This window comes from Protopterus annectens, chromosome 6.part0, assembly GCF_019279795.1.
Source record: "Protopterus annectens isolate FY-2018-M chromosome 6.part0, PAN1.0, whole genome shotgun sequence".
In the NCBI taxonomy this organism is placed as follows: Eukaryota; Metazoa; Chordata; order Ceratodontiformes; family Protopteridae; genus Protopterus; species Protopterus annectens.
In genome coordinates this window covers 148092528-148115137 of record NC_056737.1, presented here as the reverse complement: position 1 = coordinate 148115137, position 22610 = coordinate 148092528, and the positions used below count along the sequence as shown (strand labels likewise).

Below are 22610 nucleotides of genomic sequence, written 5' to 3'. Positions count from 1 at the left end.
CAGTGGCAAAACCTGCTCGGGATCTAGAGTATAAAGGTAAATTGTAATGCTTGGCAAATGTATGCACGGAGGTCCAAGTAGCAGCCTCTATAATGTCCTTGGTAGCCACTCCTCGTAAGAAAGCTGTGGTAGTGGCTGTAGCCCTTGTGGAGTGAGGCCTGATGTTCTCTGGAGTTTTCTTTCCATGGTAGGAGTAACAAAATCTAATGCAATTTCCTATCCATTTGGAGATTGTCTGTTTTGAAATTGGTTTTCCTTCCTTTCCTGTTGCATATGCTACCAGAAGCTGGTCGGTTTTTCTATTGGACTTGGTCCTGTCCAGGTAGTAGCGTAATTGTCTATGTACACCCAAGGTATGCAACAGTCTTTCTCCCCTGTTCTGTGGGTTGGGGAAGAATGTAGGTAGGTGGATAGCCTGATTTAAAGACACTCTGGATACCACCTTAGGCATAAATGTAGGATTTGTTCTAATGGACACTCTATCTTGATGGAAGATCAGGAAGGGTTGCACTGCCATTAATGCCTGTAGTTCAGAGACCCTTCTTGCTGAGGTGATTGCCAGCAGGAAAGCAGTCTTCCAGGATAAGTATTGTAATTCTGCTGTTGCTGCTGGTTCGAAAGGGGGAAGTGTCAATTTTTCTAGCACAAAGTTCAAGTCCCATGCTGGCAATGGTGGTTTCCTGGGAGGTTTAACATTTTTAATTCCTCTCAGAAACTGCCTGAGCAGAGGATGTGAGAAGACAGGAGGATCCAAGCTGTATTCTGCTGAAATAGCTGATGCATGTATCTTGATGGAAGAATAGGACAGGCCTGTATGGAAGAGCTCTGCCAAGTACTCCAGGATGTTGGCTATGTTTACCAGTGCCACATCTTCTCCCTTTCAGTACTCCAAATGAGATATCTTTTCCATTTTGCTGCATAATTCTTTCTTGTTGAAGGTCTACGAGCCTCAAGGATTATGTCTTTAACCCTTTGGGATAAATTTGGGTTAATTGTTCTTATGTAATGTTCCAGGCAGTTAGCTGCAGAGTTTTCAGGTTTGGATGCAGGATGTTGAAGTTGTTCTGTGTTAACAGCAATGGGATCAGGGGTAGTGCCCATGTTTGTTCCCGAGACATGCTCCTCAGCAATGGGTACCAATGTTGCCTTGGCCAGTCTGGAGCTATCAGAATGATCCTTGGACGTTCCTCTTTGATCTTCAAAAGCACCTTGTGCATCAAAGGAAGTGGTGGGAATGCGTATGCTGTCAGGTTTTTCCAACTGAAAGATAGGGAGTCCACCTTCCAAGCAAGTGGGTGGTACGTCCTTGTGCAGAATTTCTTTAGCTGGTGATTGAGTGGGGATGCAAATAAGTCTATTTGTGGTAATCCCCATTCTCTTGTGATGGCTTTGAAGACGTCCGGATGCAGCATCCATTCGTGGGCATCCGTGGTAGTTCTGCTTAATATGTCTGCTAGAATGTTTTCTTTTCCCGGTACAAAAATTGCTTGTAACTGAATGTTGTAGCTCAGAGCCACATCCCATAGGTCCAGTGCCAGCCGGCATAGAGGATATGAATGTGTGCCTCCCTGTTTGTTGATTTACCACATAACTGTGGTGTTGTCTGTCCTTATCATCAACTGACCTTCTTGGAGAAATGGTCTGAATGACTGGATTGCCAATTTTACTGCCAGCATTTCCTTTAGATTTATGTGCAGGAGTAGCTGGTCTTGAGTCCATAAGCCTTGTATGCACTTGTCCAGCATGTGTGCCCCCCAACCGAGGTCTGAGGCATCTGTCGTGATGGTTTGGCTTGGTTGACTGTTGCAGAAGGGCAATCCTGTGTTTGATTGACAGGCCTGAGCCCACCATAGGAAGTCTTGCTTCAGGCATGGGATTATTGGAATTTTGGTTTCTAGGCTGTGCTTGTGTTGAGACCACAAATTATTTAGGTACCACTGTAGCTTTCTCATATGCAGTCTGGCATGAGGGACCAGAATTATGCAGGATGCCATGAAGCCTAGGGCTTGCAGTACTTTTCTTGCAGTTAGATGGTTCTGCTTTGTTAATGCCAAGAAGTAGAGAGGTAGTTGCTCTTTCTTTTCTGCAGTTAGGAATGCCATTTGTTTTGATGTGTCCAGCTCTGCACCCAGAAAGGTTATTCTTTGGGATGGAATCAACCTTGACTTTTTATATTGACTGTATATCCCAGGGCTTGCAGCAGGTAAATGACTCTTTGTAAGTCTTGTGTTAGCTTGCTTTTGTTGTCCGCTTGTATCAGGCAGTCGTCCAGGTAGGGGTAAATTTGGATTCCCTGAAGTCTGCAATGAGCAATTACTGATGCCAGGCATTTCGTGAACACTCTGGGCGCAGTAGATAAGCCAAAGGGCAATGCTGAGAATTGATAATGCTCTGATCCTGCAAGAAATCTGAGGTATCTTCTGCAATTTGGTCGTATGGGGACGTGCAGGTATACCTCCTTGAGATCTAGAGTTACTAGCCAAGACTCCTTGCCCAGCATGGGAAGAAGCTGCTGTAGGGTCAGCATTTTGAATTTGGGAACAATGAGGAATGTGTTTAAAGCGGACAGGTCGAGAATAGGCCTCCATTTGCTCTCTTTTCTTGGTACCAGGAAGAGTCTGGAGTAAAATCCCTTTCCTTGTTCCATAGATGGTACCTTTTCCACAGCTCTCATTCTTAATAATTAAGATATTTGCTTTAGAGCTTCTGCCCTTTGAGTAGGTGGTAGGTTTGGCATTCCTCTCTTTCCTGGTAGAGTATGGAAATGGAACCTGTAACCTTGGTCTATAGTTTGCAAAATCCATTTTTCCCTTGTGATGCAATGCCAGTTCTTTGAAAATAAGGTTAGCTTTCCGCCTAAGGGTGCTTCCAGTTGTTCTCTGGTAGGCGGTGCCACAGCCAAGTCACTGTGATTGTGTTATTGTAGTGGTGGTGGCTGCGTCTGTGCCTCGCTGGTTGTTACCTCACCACTGGCGTCCCCTGTAGGCACCCCTGGATTGGTTTCTGCCTCTTGAACGCCTATTCCTGCCTCTCTGTGTCTTAGAGGAGTCCGGAAAGGACCAATTCTTGGAGGGCCAGTTCCTGCTAAACCTTGGACGTTGAACCTGTAAGAAATCTTTCACTGTTTGTACAGATTTCGCCTTCTCTTCCATCTTTTTTAGTACCTGCTGTGCAGGGGAACCAAATAAATTGACTGTCCATGGGTGCATCTAAAAGCTTTGATTTGACATGGTCTGGTAATGCCTGCTCTTTCAACCATGCATGTCTCCTGAAAACTGTGCCAGTCATGGCTGATCTAAAGGAAGCCTCCAGTGCATCATAGCCATACTTTAAAGAATGGTTACTAACCTGCTGTATGTTATGTACCATTTCCTGAACATATTTCTTATCTAAAGATTCTTCAGAGGACAGCTTTTTAGTTAACTGGTCTAGCATAAACTCTTGATATTGAATCATATGAAATAGGCAGTTCAAAGCCCTAGCTGACAAAGTAGCAGAGGTGTAAACGTTTTTTACCCCATCTCTCTAAGGACCTGGATTCCCTTTCAGAGGGGAGGGGGTTTTTAGTAAACTCTGGTTCTGACCGACCGGCACTTGCGAACAGCTTCTGCTTCGGGCGCCACGCGGCAAGAAAGACTGAGGAAAATGGCGTCGGCTGATGCCTTTATACCCGAAGAACTGCAGCTATGACGTCGGGTGAAGCGCGACACCAGCCGAAGCCAGACCCAGACTTTGGAATCCGGCCGACCGAAGGGCTGCCTGACGACAGGACTACCCATTTGTAAGGACTGCAGATGCATCCTTGAAGGACATCCTTGTTATAAAGATGTCTAAAGGGAATCAATGCCCTATCACCCATAGAGTAAGGTTCAGGGTGGATATTTGGGGGTGTATGAGAGCTCCCCTTCTCTTGTGAGTGGGTAACTTGCGGTGACTGCCCTTGGCTACATGATATAGAAGGGGGAACCAGTGCTGCCTTGGCCAAAAGAGGGTCACCAACAAGATTTGCGGTTGTTCTCTCTGAATATTCAGCAAACTTTTTGTAGGAGAGGGAAGGGGGGGTGCATAAGCAAACATCCCCTTCCATGCCCCAAGGGTGAATATCCTGGGGCAGTAAGTTTTGAAGTTGTCTGTTCATGGGGGAGGCAAACAAGACTACCTGAGGAATACCCCATCGACGGACCAGGTCCAGAAACACATGCCTCTTTAACATCTATTTGTGGGATTAAGTCATGGACCTGCTTAGAAAGTCTGCCATCACATTCTCGGCTGAAGGTATGTAGATGGTTAGGAGGGATACTTGTCTCTGTTGGGCAATCTCCCATGCCTGCAAAGCCATTCTGCATAGGATCTAGGACTTTGTCCCCCATGCTTGTTTATGTACCACAGCACCATGGTGTTGTCTGTGTACCATCTCAGCACTCCTGGGTGAATTTGACCCTTGAAGATTCGAAGGACAAATATCAAGGCTCTCATCTCCTTGACGTTGATGTGATTCCTCTGTCGGGGGTGAGTCCATGTATCCCTCAGTCTCCTACAGTTGCCCCCCAACTGGCAGAAAAGTTCTGAGGTAGGTGCATGCCGACGTCCACTTTATACCAAAAGTCCACTTATGGCAGACATATGCTGAGTGATGCGGGCCATCGCATGTACCCTCTCAATAGCATTAATCTTTTGTAAAACGACTGGACATACGAGTCAACTTGAGGAAGATTCCCCCTCATGTTATGGATAAAGCAACATATGAATAGGAGGACATTAGGCCAAACCAGCATTGAGCAATTCACACAAATAGGACAGAATGAAAGGAACATCTAAAGTAAGTGGATCTATGTAATGACAGACACCCGAAACAGAAAACCTCTTCCATTTGGATAAGTAGGATTTCCTAGTACTGGGTTTCCCAGCCTCCTGCAGGACTCTAAGCACGTCCTCAGGAAAAAGGTTTTTGATTCCATATAGACACCTATCACCCACAATGTTGGCTGAAGAGTGGACAGGTGGGGATCGATGAGAGATCCCTTGTCTTGTGCGAGTAGGTCCACTCTGTGAGGTAACTTGTGATTATTGCCCTTATCTAAATGCAGAAGAGAGAACCAATGCTGTCTCAGCCAAAAGGGAGTCAGCAACAAGATTTTGGGAGTTTCCTGTTGAATTCTGAACAGGACTTTTGGAATGAGAGGAAAGGGGGGGGGTACATAAAGAAACATCCCCTTCCAAGAGAAAGAGAGGACATCCACCTTCCACACCAGAGGACCTGGGACTCTGGCACAAAACAGAGGAAGTTGTCTGTTCAGAGCGGAGGCCAATATATCTACTTGAGTGCCCTACTGATGTACATTATACAAAAACATATCCCTGTAAAGCATCCATTGGTGGGATTGAGTTAAGGACCCGCTCAGACCATCTGCCACAATGTTTTAACCTGAGGGAATGTAAACTGTCTACAGAGTCACTTGATACTGGACAGCAAGAGCCCACGCCAGTGCCAACTGTCAAAGAAAGTAAGATCTTGTTCCCCCTGTTTAAATACCACATCACTGTGGTATTCCCCCAAACAACATCTTTATTAAATTTTCACACATGACATAGGCAATCTTACATTTATACAAACGAAAAACAAACATGAAACCACTTTAGTTGCAAACAGTATACATCACAGACACCAATGAAACTGTAGTTGCAAATATTATACACAACTTATAATCTATCAAGTCATTGTCACTTAAGCAGTATATGGCTCATTCAAATGCTGCCTCTTAAACTTCGTTCCTGCTCTGCATGTACTGTTCCCACAATTCCCATTTTTTCCTATGTAGTTTGCTCCCTCCCTTTTCTAAAGATTCCAATTCCAGTTGTTTTATCCGTGTTACTATATAGACTACTTCTAGTAAAGTTGGTCTGGACTTTGATTTCCATTTTCTAGTAATTGCTTTTTTGGCAGCCACCATAATTAGACTCAGCAAGGCTTTACTAGGTCTAGGCAATTCCGATTATGTACCATAACTCCAAAAATCATCTCCCAAATCAGTCCAATATGCTCACCCAGCATCTCCAGCATAGCGGTCTGCAGAGAATCCCTAAAGTCTGCCAGCTCATTACACTCCCCCAAAAAATATGTTTCCAGCAACCTCTTTCTTGCCTGTCACACCTCCAACAATTGCTATCTACCTGAGGAAAAATTATTTGGCGTTTACTTTGGGTATAAAAATACCAATGTAAACACTTCCAGGTAAAGATCTTAAATCTTCAAGACTTTGTTGCATATTTGGGAGATATACATATATCCTCCCATTGTCTCTTTATGAATTGCTTATCCAATCTCTCTTCCCAATCCTTTCTGACCTTCTCTGAATGATTCTTATAATTATCATGAAGTATTTTATATGCTTTACTAATTATTCCTTTGTTAATGGCAGCTTCTGTTCTAGATTCTATTAAAAACTCTACCAGTGCTGGTCTTTCATTCAGGAGCCCCCTGTTTATTTCTCTTGGCCTATATTCTGATACCAATCCTTGATAGGGAAGCCAATCTTAACCTGCAGTCTAAATAAATTCTTGTCCTCTTCCCATTCTGCTATCTTTCCTTTTCTAGTTATTCACTCCCAAAACCTTGGTTCCTTTACCAGTTTTCTCCAATAAATTCCAGCCCCCTCTTGCCTATTATCTGTATCTCTGACCACAGTCATCTCTATTGGCGAAATCTCTTTTCTCCATTCCCGTACTGGTTTGGTTCTTAGACTACTCCCTGCTATTTTATGAATATAATAGTCTAGCATCCAAAATCCCAATCTCTCCTTATTTCTTGAGCTTCCTCCCTGTATTAGCATTATTCCTTTCCATTTTGAATTACATTTTTCTGTTTATGCTATGTACAAGAGCCTTAACTGTGTTGCTCTAAAATAACCCCTCAAATTGGGTAATGCTAGTCCACCTTGTTCTATTGGAAGAATCAGCTTATTCCACTTGACCCTTGCTGTCTTCCCTTCCCAGATAAAATCCTTCAACTCTAACTGCTATCCACAGCTGCTCCACTGGTTGATAAAAATATGCCTGACTAACAGGACTAAAAACATTTTAATGGCTTGTACCTTAGTATCCATATTATAAAGCTTCCGGTTTCTCTATTTTTGTATTATCTTCTGTTTAGTCTCTTCCCACATATCTTTAGCTGCCACAACAGAGTCATTTCTAGTCCATACTCCTAAATACTTCATTTTATCATTTCTTCATAAATATGGATTCCAATTTGACCCTTGCCGTGTTCCCTTCCCAAATAAAATCCTTCAACTCTAATTGCTATCCACAGCTTCTCCTCTAGTTGATAAAAATATGCCTTACTTGTAAGACTAAAGGGACTAAAAACATTTTAATGGTTTGTATCTTACTATCCAGATTACAAAGCTTCCGGTTTCTCAATTGTTGTATTATCTTCTGTTTAGTCTCCTCCCACATATCTTTAGCTGCCACAACAGAGTCATTTCTGGTCCATACTCCTAAATACTTCATTTTATCATGTCCCCATAAATATGGATACTGTTGGACCAATTTGTTAGTGGGTACATAACTTACCGCTGTTGTCTTTGTTTTAGCTTCATTAATTTTGTATCCTGAGAAGATTTTAAACTGTCCTTTCTTGTTTTGTCACGTGCAAAATAAATATCATCTGTAAATACAGCCAGCTTTTCCAGACTACCATACCAATTATATCCTTGAATGTCTGAATCCCTTATTTTCTTTGCCAATGGTTCTAAATATAATGCAAACAACAAAGGGGAAAAAAGCGGACAACCCTGCCTGGTTCCTCTACTCAAGCAGAAATTATCAGAGAGGATCCCCCCACCTTAATTTGCACCTCGGTTCCCTCGTATATTTATTTACTTTTTATTGTTTTATTTAACATTTGTTTACCGGGAAAGTCCAACTGGACACAGGTCCTTTTTCAGCGGAGGCTCGGGGAGAAAAGCTCTACTTATAGGTAGTAAGAAACGCATATCTGTTTATACAATTAAGAGTAAAAATATAAAAATAAAAGCACATTTTATACAAAGTTGGAATTGTACTAGAGCAAACAGATGGTCAAGATATGTAGGTAATATATACATGTTGAGATACATAGTAAAACAACTTTGTGGTTGGAGCAAGTAAATATGCTTCTGAGACAATCACAATACATATGTAGAGAGTTAAATGGGAACATACTGATGTCTAGAGGTGGGTAATTTTGACTCTAGCATCATTCTGTATGGTTCAGAGATAAATTGTGCGTAGATGGCACTAAGTTAATAGAGTTTGGGTAGATAAGCTGAAAGGTAGTCAAAGTTTAGTAATGCTAACAGTGGGGTTAGCCAGGTTGGTTACGAGGGCAAAGTCATGTGTCATACAAATGTTGTTTTAGTAGGGTTTTAAAGTGTGTAAGAGAGTTACTATTGGTTATAGTAGATGGAAGGTTGTTCCAAGTTTTAGAAGTATAATAGCAGAAAAGAGATTCACCTGCTGAGTTGTTGGCTTGTAACATCTAGGAGGAATTTGCTGTTTGAGCGAAGGGATCTAGTGGAGGTGTACTGTCTTATAAGACTTTGGAGAGTTGGGGTGTTATCTGGTTTGTGTAGGAGCTTAGAGGCAAATGTTAGCTGGTTGAGGTGGAGTAGATGAGAAAGTTCTAGCCAATTTAGTTGTTTAAGTGATATACAGTGGTGAGTTTTGTAAGGGGCATCGGTTGCAAATTTGGCGGTTGTATTGTAACACGAGTTTAATTTGGAGAGGTCGGCTTTGCGGAGGTTGGTTAGTACAGGGGAGGCATATAGGAGGGTTGACAGGAGGAGAGTATGGGCAATAGTAGCTTTAGTGCTGGCAGTTAAAAATGACTTATTCCTGTATAACAGACCTGTTTTTGTGGACTTTTTTTATGACAGGAGTGATTCTTCTAATCAACCTTACAACGGTATCAGGGAAAGCAAATGCTTCCATTGCCCTGCTCATGAAATCCTGCTGGATCAGATGGATCTTTACCCTCTTTAGGTATTACCATTACCACCACCTTCTTCCAGGATGCTTGTACTTCCCCCCCTAACTTCCAAGCTTCCACAGGAATACCACCTATTCCTGGGGACTTTCCTGTAGATTGGTTATACATAGCTATTTTATCTCATCCCTTCCTATCCTGTTAGTAATTGAGCCTCATCTACTTCTAACCTGGGTAAATTTAATTTTTCCATAAGCATTTCCATTTGCACCTTTTCTTGATTTACATATTTATCTGCTTTCTACAAACTTTTATAACATTTCCGAAACATTTTTAAAACTTCTACAGGGTCTCTTGTTATCTTCCTTGTTATAGGCTCCCTAAGCTTGGTGACAGCCCCTTCCTCTTTCTGGTGCCTGAGTTGTTGTGCTAAAAGTTTTTGTGCTCTAGAATTTTCAAAAAAACAGTTGCTTAACAGCAATCTTTCTAAACTCATACATATGTTCTTGTTCTAAGAGATTCCCCCTATTTTGCAATACTTTAACATCTGTCAGTCCCTCTAAATAGTTCTCGTTACTGTGTAACCTTATCTCACTTTATTTCCACCCTAGTTTTAAACTCTACTTTAACTTTATCCCACTCCCTAGCTATGTTTTCAGAAGAAAATTATATCTTCTCTAGTAGCTCCTGAATTAATTCCAAAACCCAGTCCTTGAATTCCTCTCTTTTCAACCGATAGGTGGGAAAGTGCCAGTGTCTTATTTTTATTTCATTACCTTATGTTTTTATTTTAGTTACTATCAGAGGATGATCTGAAATAGTTACTCGGTGCATTTCAAGACAATTAAGTGCACATGTTCTTGGGAGATATAAAATCTATCTACCTTAGCCCAGTTTTTGCATCTCAGTGAGTAATACGTAAATTCAGTCCAAACTTCTAGTACTGAATTCACATCTTCCATGCCAAACATTTTCATAAATTTCTTCAAAAATCTGCCCTCCTTTGTTACATTTTTCCTTATAGGCCCCCCAGACACATCTTCACTGTTGCAAACCAAATTCCAGTCTCCATCTATAAGTAATATTCCTTGATGAAAGCTGATTATTTCTCTAAGAATTTTCTAAAGCTCCACTACAGCAGTTTTAGGGGGGATGTAAATGCATGGCAGTGTAATCCTCCTCCCTAGCCAGTAGCTCCTTAGTACTATACATCTTCCACTATTATATTTTTCCTCTTCTATCACTATTGGAACTTCTCTTGCAATTAATATAAGTACTTCTCTTTTCCTTTGCCCCAGATATTCTGCTGAATAACCATCCTGAAAACTTTATCAAATTCACAGTTCTTTCCAGGTGTGTCTCCTGTAGCATAACTATTTGCACTCTACATGTTTTAATACAATTCACTACTCTTTCTTTTTATGTTACATCACTGTGTTATTGTCTGCAAATACCTTGAGAGGTCCTGGGGGAAAAAAAAAATAGGATGAAAAGGCCAAAGAGCCAGCAGAAGAGCTCTCATCTCTGACACTGACGTGCTCCTTCTGTTGAAGAAGTGTCTACACCCCCTACAACTTTAGGGAGCCAAAAGCTGCCCCCTATCCCACGTCTGAAGTGTCTGTGAAGAGTTTCCAAGAGGGACGAGGGGGATGAAAAGGACGTCCTGGGTTTAAAGACAACTGCTGGATCTTCAACAGAAGTTCCTTCTTGAGACAAGGTAGAAATGGAACTACAAAAGCTAGAGAACGTGCATGTTGAAGCAAAACTGACTTTGGGAACCACTGAAACTTTTTCATGTGGACTTTGGCCAGAGGGAGCATACGGATGGTGGATGCCATGAATCCCAGAGCTCTCAAACTCCCTGGCTGTAAAGGAAGCCAGAGGAAGAAGAGCTTGAAAGAAGGAAATGAGAGTTTGGCCTTGGGTGGAGGCAGGGATGCCAGCATAGGCACCGCTTAAATCCTGCAACCCAGAAAAACATGGTCCTGAGAAGGAGTCAGACAAGACTTTTTGACGTTTATAGTGAACCCCAGGCTCTGAAGAAGAGAAATGGCAAAATGAAGATTTTGCAACAGGATGTCTGAAGAGGATGCCTGAATAAGCAGGTCGTCTAAGTAAAGAATACACTGAGCCTGCAAAAAGAGTAAGGCATTTGGTGAATACCCTTGGGACAGTAGAAAGGACAAAGAGCAAAGCAGAGATCTGAAAATGCCAGGAAGCAATAGACAAAGGCAAAAACTTCCTGAAAATGGGCTGGATCAGAATATGAAGATAAGCATCCTCAAGATCCAGAGACACCACACAAGCCTGAGGAAGCAAAAGAGGGAACAGAGTCTGAAGAGATAACATTCAAAAAGTGGTCACCTTCAGAAAAGTGTTTAGATGAGAGAGGACTAGAATAGGTCTCCAAGTACCTTCATTTCTGGGTACTAGACAAAGGAGAGTTTTCCTGAGAAGGCTGAAGAATGCCTATAAAAGGGGGATGGGATTTCCACACCATGCAATACCCCTGGTGAACAATGGACAGCAACCATGAATCCTGAGCAATCTGAAGCCAAACAGGAAGAGAGAAATAAAGGAGTAGAGAAAGAGGGACGTGGCTGGGAAGAGACGGATAGTCAGACAGCACCTGCTTTATCTAGCAAGGAAGACGTCTGAGTCCCTGAAGTCTGAGTAGGCTTAGCAGGAGGAGTCTGCTTGCCATTCTTTTTGCTCTTAGGAGGAGAGCAAGACTGCCTGGAAACAAAGGCTGGCTTATTAGGGTAGATTTTTCCAAAATATAGGAACAGGAGAGACAAAGACATGTTTGAGTTCCTGCAAGGCCTTCCCCTTATCCTGAAGGGGCTTAAACAAGTCAGCAGCAGCCTCCAAAAAACAAGTGTTTATTATCAAGAGGAGCATCCATCAGCTTAGCCTTGATATCAGGCAATGGTTGAAGCCAAAGCCAAGAATATCTCCTCATTACCAAACCAAAAGCAGCAGCCCTAGAAGAAGTATCTGCTGCATCGTAACTACACTTGATGGAATGACAAACCACCACAAGTTCTACCCTCAAAGTCTGGGAGATCATAAATAACCTGACAAGCCTGACAAAGGACAGCCAACACATACCTAGACATATGGGTCTGATAATAGCCCTAAAATGAAGGTTCAGAGGTGGAAACCTTCTTATCTAGCCTTTCCATAGTTCTGCTGTCTTTATCAGAAGGCAGTAACTTAGTCAAAGGAAGCAATTGAGAGGGCTTGTCAGAGGCTACAGACACCACTGAGGGATCAGCAGCAGGACACAGACAAAAAGTTACAGTGCTCAGGCACCCTGTAAACCCTATCAGGTTTCTTGGGAGCAGCGGGCAAACAGTCAGGGGCTTCAGAGGCATTGGAAATTGCATCCAACAAAGCAGCCTAAACAGGAGGAATAGCAGAAGGTTTCAGAGATTCCATCTGGGCAACTTATAATACATCTTATGGATTTCCGAGACCTGAACACAATCCCATAAAAAAAAAACTCCATCATCCTAGAGACTGTGTCCCCAAAAGAAATTTCTTCAAAGTGAACATCAGGACTGGTAGATTCCTCTTCCTCTGACCCATAGTCCAAAGGAGAAGGAATTTGGGAAGAATAAGCAAGAGATTCCTCATCAGAATCCAACTCCTTCTCAGAGGAATCCTGTTCACTGGATCTTTTAAGGAGAGTAGAGGACCAAGGGGGGAGCTGGAACAGAAACCCACTGAGGAGGTTTCAAAGTCATCAATGCACTGAACAAACCTGGAGTGAAAGCTAACCACTCAATCTGTGGATCGCTAGGAGCAGGAGTGACATGTTTAGTTTTTTGTTTCATCTTTAATAGAACATCTGCAAAGTAAAACTTTGAAGGCTCTGACTCCAGATGGCATTCAATAACAGTAGTAGGGACTTCTTCCCTAACTAAAATCTGAGGAACATCTGTAGGCCCCTCAGAAATAATCAAACATGGGTCCCCCTGAACATCCAAAATGAAAGTTTGCAAAGCCTTATCAGATGTGCTGAAAGCTGGATCCCTGCTGGCCTTCAACCCAGTCATGGCAAAGGAATCTGACAACAAAGCCAAGCAAACTTCCGGGTTCTAATGATGACATGAAAACCTAGAAGTAACCAAAATATAAGAAAAAACAAAACCCCAGCAGGGTACTTATCTGCAATGGCCCGTAGGCTTTCAGACCTATGATCAAGAGATGCATTTGGACTTGTGGCAAAGAAGTTCTGAGGATGGTACATCCAGATGTCACCTTTATGCCCTATGCTTCGCAAGGAGCATAGCTATGATGTGTGGCATACCTTAAAGCAAATGTAAAAATGAAGTAAACCAGCACCTTAAAGCAAACTAAGGCTTTTGTGTACTGACCGGACGTCGGGATACCCATGGCAAGGAATCCCAGATGTATGGAGTACTGCAACATGTGAATGGAAGGACATCAGTGCATATCTGTGGACATGTTCCAATACAAGCAATTCATAAAATATGTGCTTTTAGTCAATAAATGTAGTGCTGAGATTTCATATGACATTTCCAGTATGTGACCTAATGCTGGTCCTGTGCCGAAGTCGGAACTGATGTTGGTTGACCCAAGTCAACCATAAAAGTAGCACTAGTGAAAACCACCTTCAGTTTTCTGAATGGAAAACTTCTCACATTACAAGGTGACACTTGCAAAAGAAAACACTGTTGAGAAACTGGATAGTTAAAGCATCAAAACGAAATCTACCAATCACCAATGTTTGAAACAAATTCTACTAATACCATATAAAAACAAGTTTATTATGTGGCTTGTACTAAATGAGGTACACTGGTCAAATGACTATGGTTGTAAGAGCATGTCCTGTTACTTGGGTTATTTCTAGATCACTGAAACTGTTTCATATATCCAAGAAAGGGACAGCAGCTCTGTGCAATGACCTGTCCTTTGGAGAGATATACCTGCACAGCCAAGCTGCCAGAAGACTCACTTATGTCCCATATTTTGCTATGTATTCACTGGTCTTTTAAAAAGATCAGTTAGATGGTTCTGTAGTGACCAATGCAAAAGTCCAAACTGTCTCTGTCCATCACCCTTCTTAGCAGACAATTGCTTTCTCATGTGGAAGCTAAAGTTTGATCTTTTATTTGGAAATAATATCCAAAAGAGAACAGGGCTGAGTAAATAAGATCAAACGGCAAAAATACTACAAACAATAAAATAAAATGCTGTACCTCAAATGCCAGAAAATATCTTTGACAGACAAAGTTTTCAGGAAAAAAAAACTCTTCTTCAGTGTTCAAATACATCAAATGCTGCCTCCTACTTTACAAACATTATATGATTATGGTAAACCAATCAATTCAAACTTTCATTAATAATCAAGTGATCACAGCAACTAAATCTATGCAGAATTAATTATAATACTAAAACATCCTCAAACACTTATGAATACAATATAAAAACATTCTAGATTTAATACAAAATAAATATATGTATACGTATATAGACACACACACATTATATATATATATATATATATATATATATATATATATATATACACACACAAATATTGAATTGTTCAATATTTAAGTTTTTCTCACTCCCCCTAGTAGATCAGTTGTCATGGATATGCACTTCCCGGTTCCTTCTGTGGCCAGGCTGGTTGAGATGGGTATGCTGATGCATTGTTGCAATTGCCTCATGTACATTGACAACCCACTTATTCTTAATAAAACAGTGTATGCGAGAGGTGTAAGTACACTTTAAAGCTGGAGGCAAAATTTTCTTATACAACCAAAACTAATCCCATAGAGGCTGTCAGTGACACCTGCACCACCCCTACTGCACAGGGTAAAATTCATACACACAAAACTACTTATGCTGAGGCATACAGGTAACCTTCCGAAAACACTAAGGCCTCCTGCACACTAGAATCAAAGAAGGGGTCCACAGCCATAATGTAAACACTGTTAAAACACCACACACAGCTATACATAGCAACACTGTATCCATTCCCTCCCACTGCTAATCCCTTAAGACAAACAGCCAAATTTCCTACTCACTGGTGATTCTATAGTGAGGCACACCGATACCCCCCCTCATCAGACTGAGTAAGGAGAGAGTCATGGTTAGTTGCCTTTCCGGGGCTAGGATCCATCAAGTCACACAGTCACTCAGGTCAGTGAACCACAGGTACCAGTATTACTCTGTCATAGTCCACATGGTGTTAATGACCTGAGATGTACCTCCCTTGACTATATGAAGTGAGACGTGATTGAGCTCGCTGATTGCGTCTCAGGCAGGTACAAGCCTAGCACTGAGCAGCATACTACCTTCTCCAGGGATGATGCTATGTTACCAACACAAAATTATTAATTTTAACAATTATTGTCTTAGCTTCTGGTGTTAATCCAAGGAGGGTACAATATCTGACAGCCTGGGAGAACATGGCTGATAGACCATGCTGGTTTGCTAGGGATGGTCTGCACTTTTCCCCTCTAGGCTTTTGGATATTGGCAAAGACCTTTTTCACCCACCCATAGTGCTTGTTTTAGGCAATGCCAAACTGATAAACCTACCAACTCAACTAAGTCTGCAAAGGAATATCTGAAGTTGGTACTACTCAATGCTAGAAGTCTTAACAAAAAACTCCACTTCCTGCAAGCCTTCCTCTTCCTGGAGAGTGTAGAATACTGTGTAGTAACGGAGACATGGTTTAAAGTCACTGAGAGTACCCCAGCAATGCAATATTATAATGCCTTTCACACCTTTAGACCAGGTACTGAACAGGAGGGAACTAAAAGTGAAAGAGTGTCAGTTTATATTAAGAGTAATCTCACATCCAGACTAGTTAAAGTGTATGACCCATTGGAACTCATAAATGTTCAACTCACCATAAACGAGGTGCCGTACCATATCCTTATAACATACAGGTCCACCTCCATGTCCCAGCAAACCCATACTACCTATCTCAATGTACTAGAGTCCCTTCACTATTCAACCCAATACAATACTCATGGGGAATCTCAACTATCCCTCTACAGATTGGGAATCCTACACTACTTCTAATGCACAAGCCCAGTGATTCCTAAACTTTGTTAATACCAACACTTTGAAACAGTTGGTCTATTCTTCTAAAAGGGGGTACAAACATGCTTGACCTTGTACTCACAAATATGGGGAGTCAATGTTCTTCACCGAATGTAATATCTTCGCTCGTCAGACCTGACCATAAGGCAGTACTACTTGAAATAAAAAATTAAATCCGGGGAATCCAACAAAACCAGAAACTTTTAGGAACTATTCCAAGGCTAACCTCTCTCTCAACAAAGCAACACCTTGGCTAAATTCCAAGCACCCCCAAACCCAGTAAACACCTTAGAATACACTGAGCTATTCACAAAATCTCTGCAAAGCCATACCGATAGCTGTACAGAGCAAGCTGTGCCCACTCGTATTAAGAATAAGACAAGCTCAAAAGGCAAGTCACCCTGGTGGAATCCCACTATCAGTCAGTTATACAACGAAAGAAAAAAAAAATATTTGCCAAGTGTAGGAGGAACGACGCCATACATACTACCAATCTAAACAGGCAGCTAAAAGAGCTCATTAATACTTCAAAGCATAAATTCGAAGAAAAAAATTCTCTGGCAAAGGACAACCACAAAGCTTTCTACAGCTATGTCATTGCACAGAACTTCTTGTAAATGGTATCACCCACACTGAACAGGAGGTAATTGCCAACCTTTTGGCTGTCAGGTTCAGCTCAAATCACCCCCCCCCCCCAATAGTCCAAAGGAAATACCACATAACACAATCTCCCCAAACCATTACTACAGAACAGGTCATTAATGTACTTTCCAAGGCCAAAAACACTGCATTGATGGGCCCAGATAACATCCTGGGATATTTAATAAATAGCACGAAACATAACCTCTATGGTCCTCTTGAATCACTTTTCAACTGGAGCCTTCATTTAGGTTTTGTGCCCAAGGAATGGAAGATGGCTAAAGTCACTCCCCTGCACAAATAACCTAGACAAGTGTACGGGGAATAGGAAATTTACACTGGGCCATGTCCCTTACGGAGAGAGGTAGCTTATAAATGCCTGGTCCTCAATGTCCTATTTAGATGCAGGACATCATTATTCTTTCAGGAAAACTTGGCTAGGCTTACACAGGCCACTTGAGGTGTTAGCCTCATAACAGTCTATGAATATATAATTTCGTTTTTAAAATCATGCACACAATATTTCAAACATTACACAATACATGTATTTTTTGGGAGTTTGAGATCTGGCATTTTGTTTTATCCTTTATTTGGAACTCATTTTCTGTTTGACCTTCCCATTTGCCATTTCCCTTTATGAATTTATGACCTACATCAAATCCCCCTTTTTTCTAATCTATACACTAAGGACATCAAATCCCCCTTTTTTCTAATCTATACACTAAGGACATCAAATCCCCATTTTTTCTAATTTATACACTAAGGAGAACAACCACTGCTTTTGTTGCCTCTCCTCAAACTGCCCATCCATTCATTTTATCATCCTACTGACCTTTCTACATACTCCAATTATCATCTTTGTTTTCCTTTCCCAATACAGTTCCCTAAAACTGGCCACAGTATTCCAGTTAGAGAGTCACAAAAAACTCATGCTCCATTTCCATTAAGGTGTCACCAGTGACCTGCATCTCTCTAGTCCTGGAGTTTATGCTCCACTCTATTTACAGTGCTACCAATGACCCACATCTCCTTGGCACTGAAGTTTATGCTGCATTCCACTGAAGGTATCATTAATAAGGAACATCTCCCTCACCCTGGAGTTTATGCTGTATTCCGATTAAGATGCCACTAGTGACCTACAACTCTCTGGCCATGGAGTTTATGCTCCATTCCACTTAAAAGTGTCACCAATGAGCTACAGCTTCCTTGACCTGGATTTTACACTGTCATAAAAAAAAAATCCAACCTAACTTCGAGCTTTATCCTCACCTAAAGATTTGACCAAGTCCCTCTAACCACGACATTAAGAATGTTGGTGGTATAAAAGATGCACCACTGAAGTCATCTTCAGAACTTTCTTGTCCTCCCCAACCAGGAAGAGGAACTCAGTGCGACAGCCCTAGTGGACCAGACGGTACAGTTCCAGTTGTTCCTGGCCTACCGCAAAAGACCCTAATCCCCTTTTCCAGGAAGAGGGCAAACAAAGGAGATATAAGGCCCAAAGGGGAAGTGAAAGGGAGGGTATCTAATGGGAAGAAGGCAACCATCCCAACCCACAGAGAAACAGAAAGATGGTCAAAACAGGGGAAGGAAGGGGGTACCTTACTGCAACACTGAATCTGCATGAACATCTGCATTCCCAACACAACTCTACTATGTTAAAAGTACTCAATGTTGCAGTCCTCATATTTCAGAGAATTTCCAAAGCACAATGTCTAAGGAATGAAGACAAGGGCCATCTGTATATGAGGTTTTGCAGAACAGAAAGAAACCTTACCCTGACCCTAGAGATTGCCCTTAGGTATAGTGTTTGGAGAAGGTGTGCACAGGTGACCAAACAGCTACTTCAAGAAAAGCCTGGGTAGTAACTCTCCTAAAGAAGACTGTGATGGTAGCAGTAGCACTAGTGTAGTGGGCACTGATCTGGTTTGGAATAGCTTTGCTGTCTGAAAACAAATTCAGTCAGCCAGCTATTTTGAAAAAAAACTCTTTCACTTTTGCATAATGATAAATATTTGATCAGAATTTCTGAATTCCTCGGCTATATATAAATAAAATCTCAGCTGTGCCTGCACATCACGGGAATGTTGGGTCCTTTCCTCCTGAACTCTGTGGCTTATGGGGGGGGGGGGGGCAAGACGAAAACAAAACACAGGTAGACAAACAGCCTGATTCTGGGTCATTCTGGATTGGATACCACTTTATACATCAAAACTGGGTTGGTACACAGGAATACCCTGGCCTGATTAAAGACCAAGAAAGTTTCTTTGCACATCAAGGCCTGAAGCTTAGAAATTCTACTGGCAGAGGTTAACAGCCACCAAAAACAGCATTTCTCTAGATATCTCTAGATAGCTAGTGGGGGAAGATTAAGTAGCTCATCCAAAAGGTCCAGAGTCAGTTTTACTAACATTAAGTTTAGACTGCATTGTAGAGCAATCTTTTCCCTTGATGGAATAAAATACACTGACCCTTCTGACATTGCCAACATCATGGCTGACAGGTTCAGTGCAAATCCACCCCACCCCCACCACCACCACCGACAGGGCCTATTACCATTCTAGGGGATTGTGTAAGTCCAATTATTACTGATACGTTGGTTAACAAGGCTCTATCTAAAGCTGAAAACACTGCCTCCATGGGACCAGATGGTGTCCCAGGCTGTGTCATATGCGAGCTCCAAAAGGAATTAACCCCGCATCTTAATACCCTGTTCAGTCTCAGCCTCTCCACAGGATATGTGCCCATAGAATGGCGCACGGCAATGGTGGTCCCACTACACAAGGGTGGGGCCACAACTGACCCTGGGAACTACCGACCAATAAGCCTGACCAGTCTGATCTGTAAGGCTATGGAGCGAATCATTATGGAACTCATAAACGGAGAGACTGAGAACCTCCAGTCGCTGGACCTCACACAGCTCGGCTTCGTCAAGGGCAGATCATGCCTCCTGAACCTGGTGGATTTCTTTGAGACAGTTACTCAGGCTATAGATAAGGGAAAGGAGGTACACACGGCTTACCTTGACCTTGCTAAAGCATTTGACACCATTCCCCATTCAGGTATTATCTTAAGCCACTTTTAGGTTTGATCAGGTCAAGATTGCAGGACACTACCCAATTTTTACAGATTATCAAAGAAACTCAGTTGGAACCTGATTGGTACATGTGTACCTTAGATGTAAAAGCATTATATACCAGTATCCCACATTGGGCAGGTCTACAATCCCTCCAATATTGGCTAGACAGGGCAAATCTCTACTCACCAGGGTTTAACACCTTATTGATTTGTATCTCAGAACATGTACTCAACAAAAATGTTCTATACTTTCAAGGCCAGTGCTACTGGCAACTGCAAGGTACGGCTATGGGAGCATCATTTGCTCCCATTTATGCCGATCTTTTCATGGCTTATTTTGAGGAGTACTTGATATATGACAACTTACATAACATCTATCAGGTGGAGATGGATATCTGGTGGCGTTATCTGGACGACTGCTGGTTAGTGTGGCGTGCGGATTTGGGTTACTTGCACGAATTTGTGGAATATCTCAATAGTAATATATGGGGACTGGAATTTTCAGTTACACATGATAAAAATTCCATCAATTTTTTGGACGTTACAGTCTCTAGAAACTCTGATCATACCTTATCTACTAAGGTGTTTCGCAAGTACCCACAATATAATACATTGCTTCATGCTTCTAGCATGCACCCGCGTCACACTATTAGAAGTATTCCAGTGTCACAGTTCATACGCATTAAACGTCTCAGCTCAAGGGATGAGGAATATCAAGCTGCCAGTATAGATCTGAGTCAGAGGTTTGCCAGTAGGGGTTATGACCATCAAGATATTAACCTAGCCAGATGCAGGGTAAATAGCATGAACATGGAACAACTTTTAGAGTATAAAACTAGGAACCACAATACATTTTCCAGTCCTGTTAGGTTTGTTATGACTTATGGTAGAAATATCAATATGGTTAGGAATATTATAAACAAACATTGGAATATTTTACTGGCCCATGACCAGTTGAGGTCAGTTTTGGGACCACATTGTCGGTTTTCATACAAGCAGGGGAAAACCTTGGGTTCACATTTGTCACATTATAAACATATGGCTAGTGGAGGTACCATTCACAAACAACTTACTCTACAAGGTGATGAGCTGTTTGGCTCTTTTCCCTGTGGTCATTGTGGATCTTGTTCCCATATGTCCAAATCAAAGGAATTCACAAGTCGCAACACCAGCAAGATATTTAACATCAAAACATTTGGAAACTGTAGTAGTGACTGGGTAGTGTACCTAGCTTCTTGCCATTGTGGTGCATTTTATGTAGGCCAAACTTCCAGGGCACTCAGATCTCGAATGAATGAACATCGCAGTGATATTAGAAATCATAAATTGACCAGTGCTTTGTACCAACAGACTCAAACATCCACAGGCCAGATTTAATTTTATGATTATTGATTGTTATCTCTGGTGATAGAAGCAATAAACAAGGCTGGCATGGCCTATTAGATCACAAAGAGAAGTATTGGATAGTTACATTAGGGGGTCTGTTTTACCCTGGGCTCAATGATCATTTATAGGTGGTCTCTTGTATATGAACGCATCAGTTTCATGGGCCTACCCTAAAAACTCTTTCCTATGTTAGGGTCCTTATTATCGTTTTTTTGTTTTTAGGTTATATTGATAGTAGATGGGGTGGGCCCATTTGGCTACAGGTGAGCCCTTTGACTTTTTCTGATGGGCCGCTTATGCATTATAACATATTATGACTTTTTATATGCCTTATTGAGTTTGTCTTTCAGGTAATCGAGGCAGAGTGGATGATTAGTGTAATATAGCTTAGTATATAATTATACTTTTAGGCACTTTAGGTACTATGGATAGTCATGATATGGAGGATTTGTACCTCTTATTGTTCAGTATTATGATCACATATTGTAGTATTTTCTCTATCTTGGGTGTCTGATGGTTGCTTGTGTTATATACTATGCATATGCAACATATAGATTGGTGTTTGGGGCTTCATACATGCAATGCGTATTTTCTTTCAACATATACTTATTTATGGAATATATGTTTATTTTTATTTTTGTTTTTTATTTCACATTTGGTTGGTTTTGTGTAATTCAGGGTTCCTGGAAGGTCATTATGATATATTTTTATGTTTCAGTAATGTATTTTTTCATGATACAGCAATATATTTATGTAATTAGGATTGAAATATTTCAAACTAAAAAATGTTTTTGGGCTATGGCCACATATCATTAATATTCATGATTTCTGTTGGCTTATTGGCTGCAAATTCCTATTTAATGTTTGATGGATGGGACATTGTTGTTTTGTCCTACACTGAAGGCGGCAACATTTGCCGAAACCGGTCTGTATTCAATAAAGGATTATCATTTACCTCCTTTTTTGCTCTTGCTGGTCTACTTGGTTGTTTTGTGGCATTTGGTTTGGACCGTGCATCTCCCCCGTGCATAGAACTTGGTTGGTTTGATTATTGATAAGCTCACCAGCCTGGGCATAAACCCTTAAGTCACAAGATGGATCGCAAACTGGCTCTCGGACAGATCCCATAAAGTAAGAGTAGCGGGATCTATGTCCGAATCCAGACCAGTAACGAGTGGTGTGCCTCAGGGCTCTGTCCTGGGGCCTCTCCTGTTTGGCATATACTTCTCAAACGTACAGGCAAGCACGGAAGGGCTGTGGCTGACTATGTTTGCAGACGACTGCAAACTGGGTGCTATAATAGAGTCTCCGGCCGACATGGAGATCCTCCAGAAGGGCCTAAATGAGACTGATGCATGGTGTCAAAGCCATGGTCTCAAGCTAAATGCAAAAAAATGCGTAGTAATCCCCTTTGGAAAAAACAGAATAACCGCAAACTACAACATAGGAGTTA

The 22610-nt window shown here is 41.6% G+C and overlaps 1 protein-coding gene across 1 annotated transcript in view; it reads right to left on the bottom strand.

Moving 5' to 3' along the window:
- ARHGAP5 (Rho GTPase activating protein 5) overlaps window positions 1-22610 on the bottom strand; it is a 1324990-nt gene that overhangs the window by 16984 nt on the left and 1285396 nt on the right.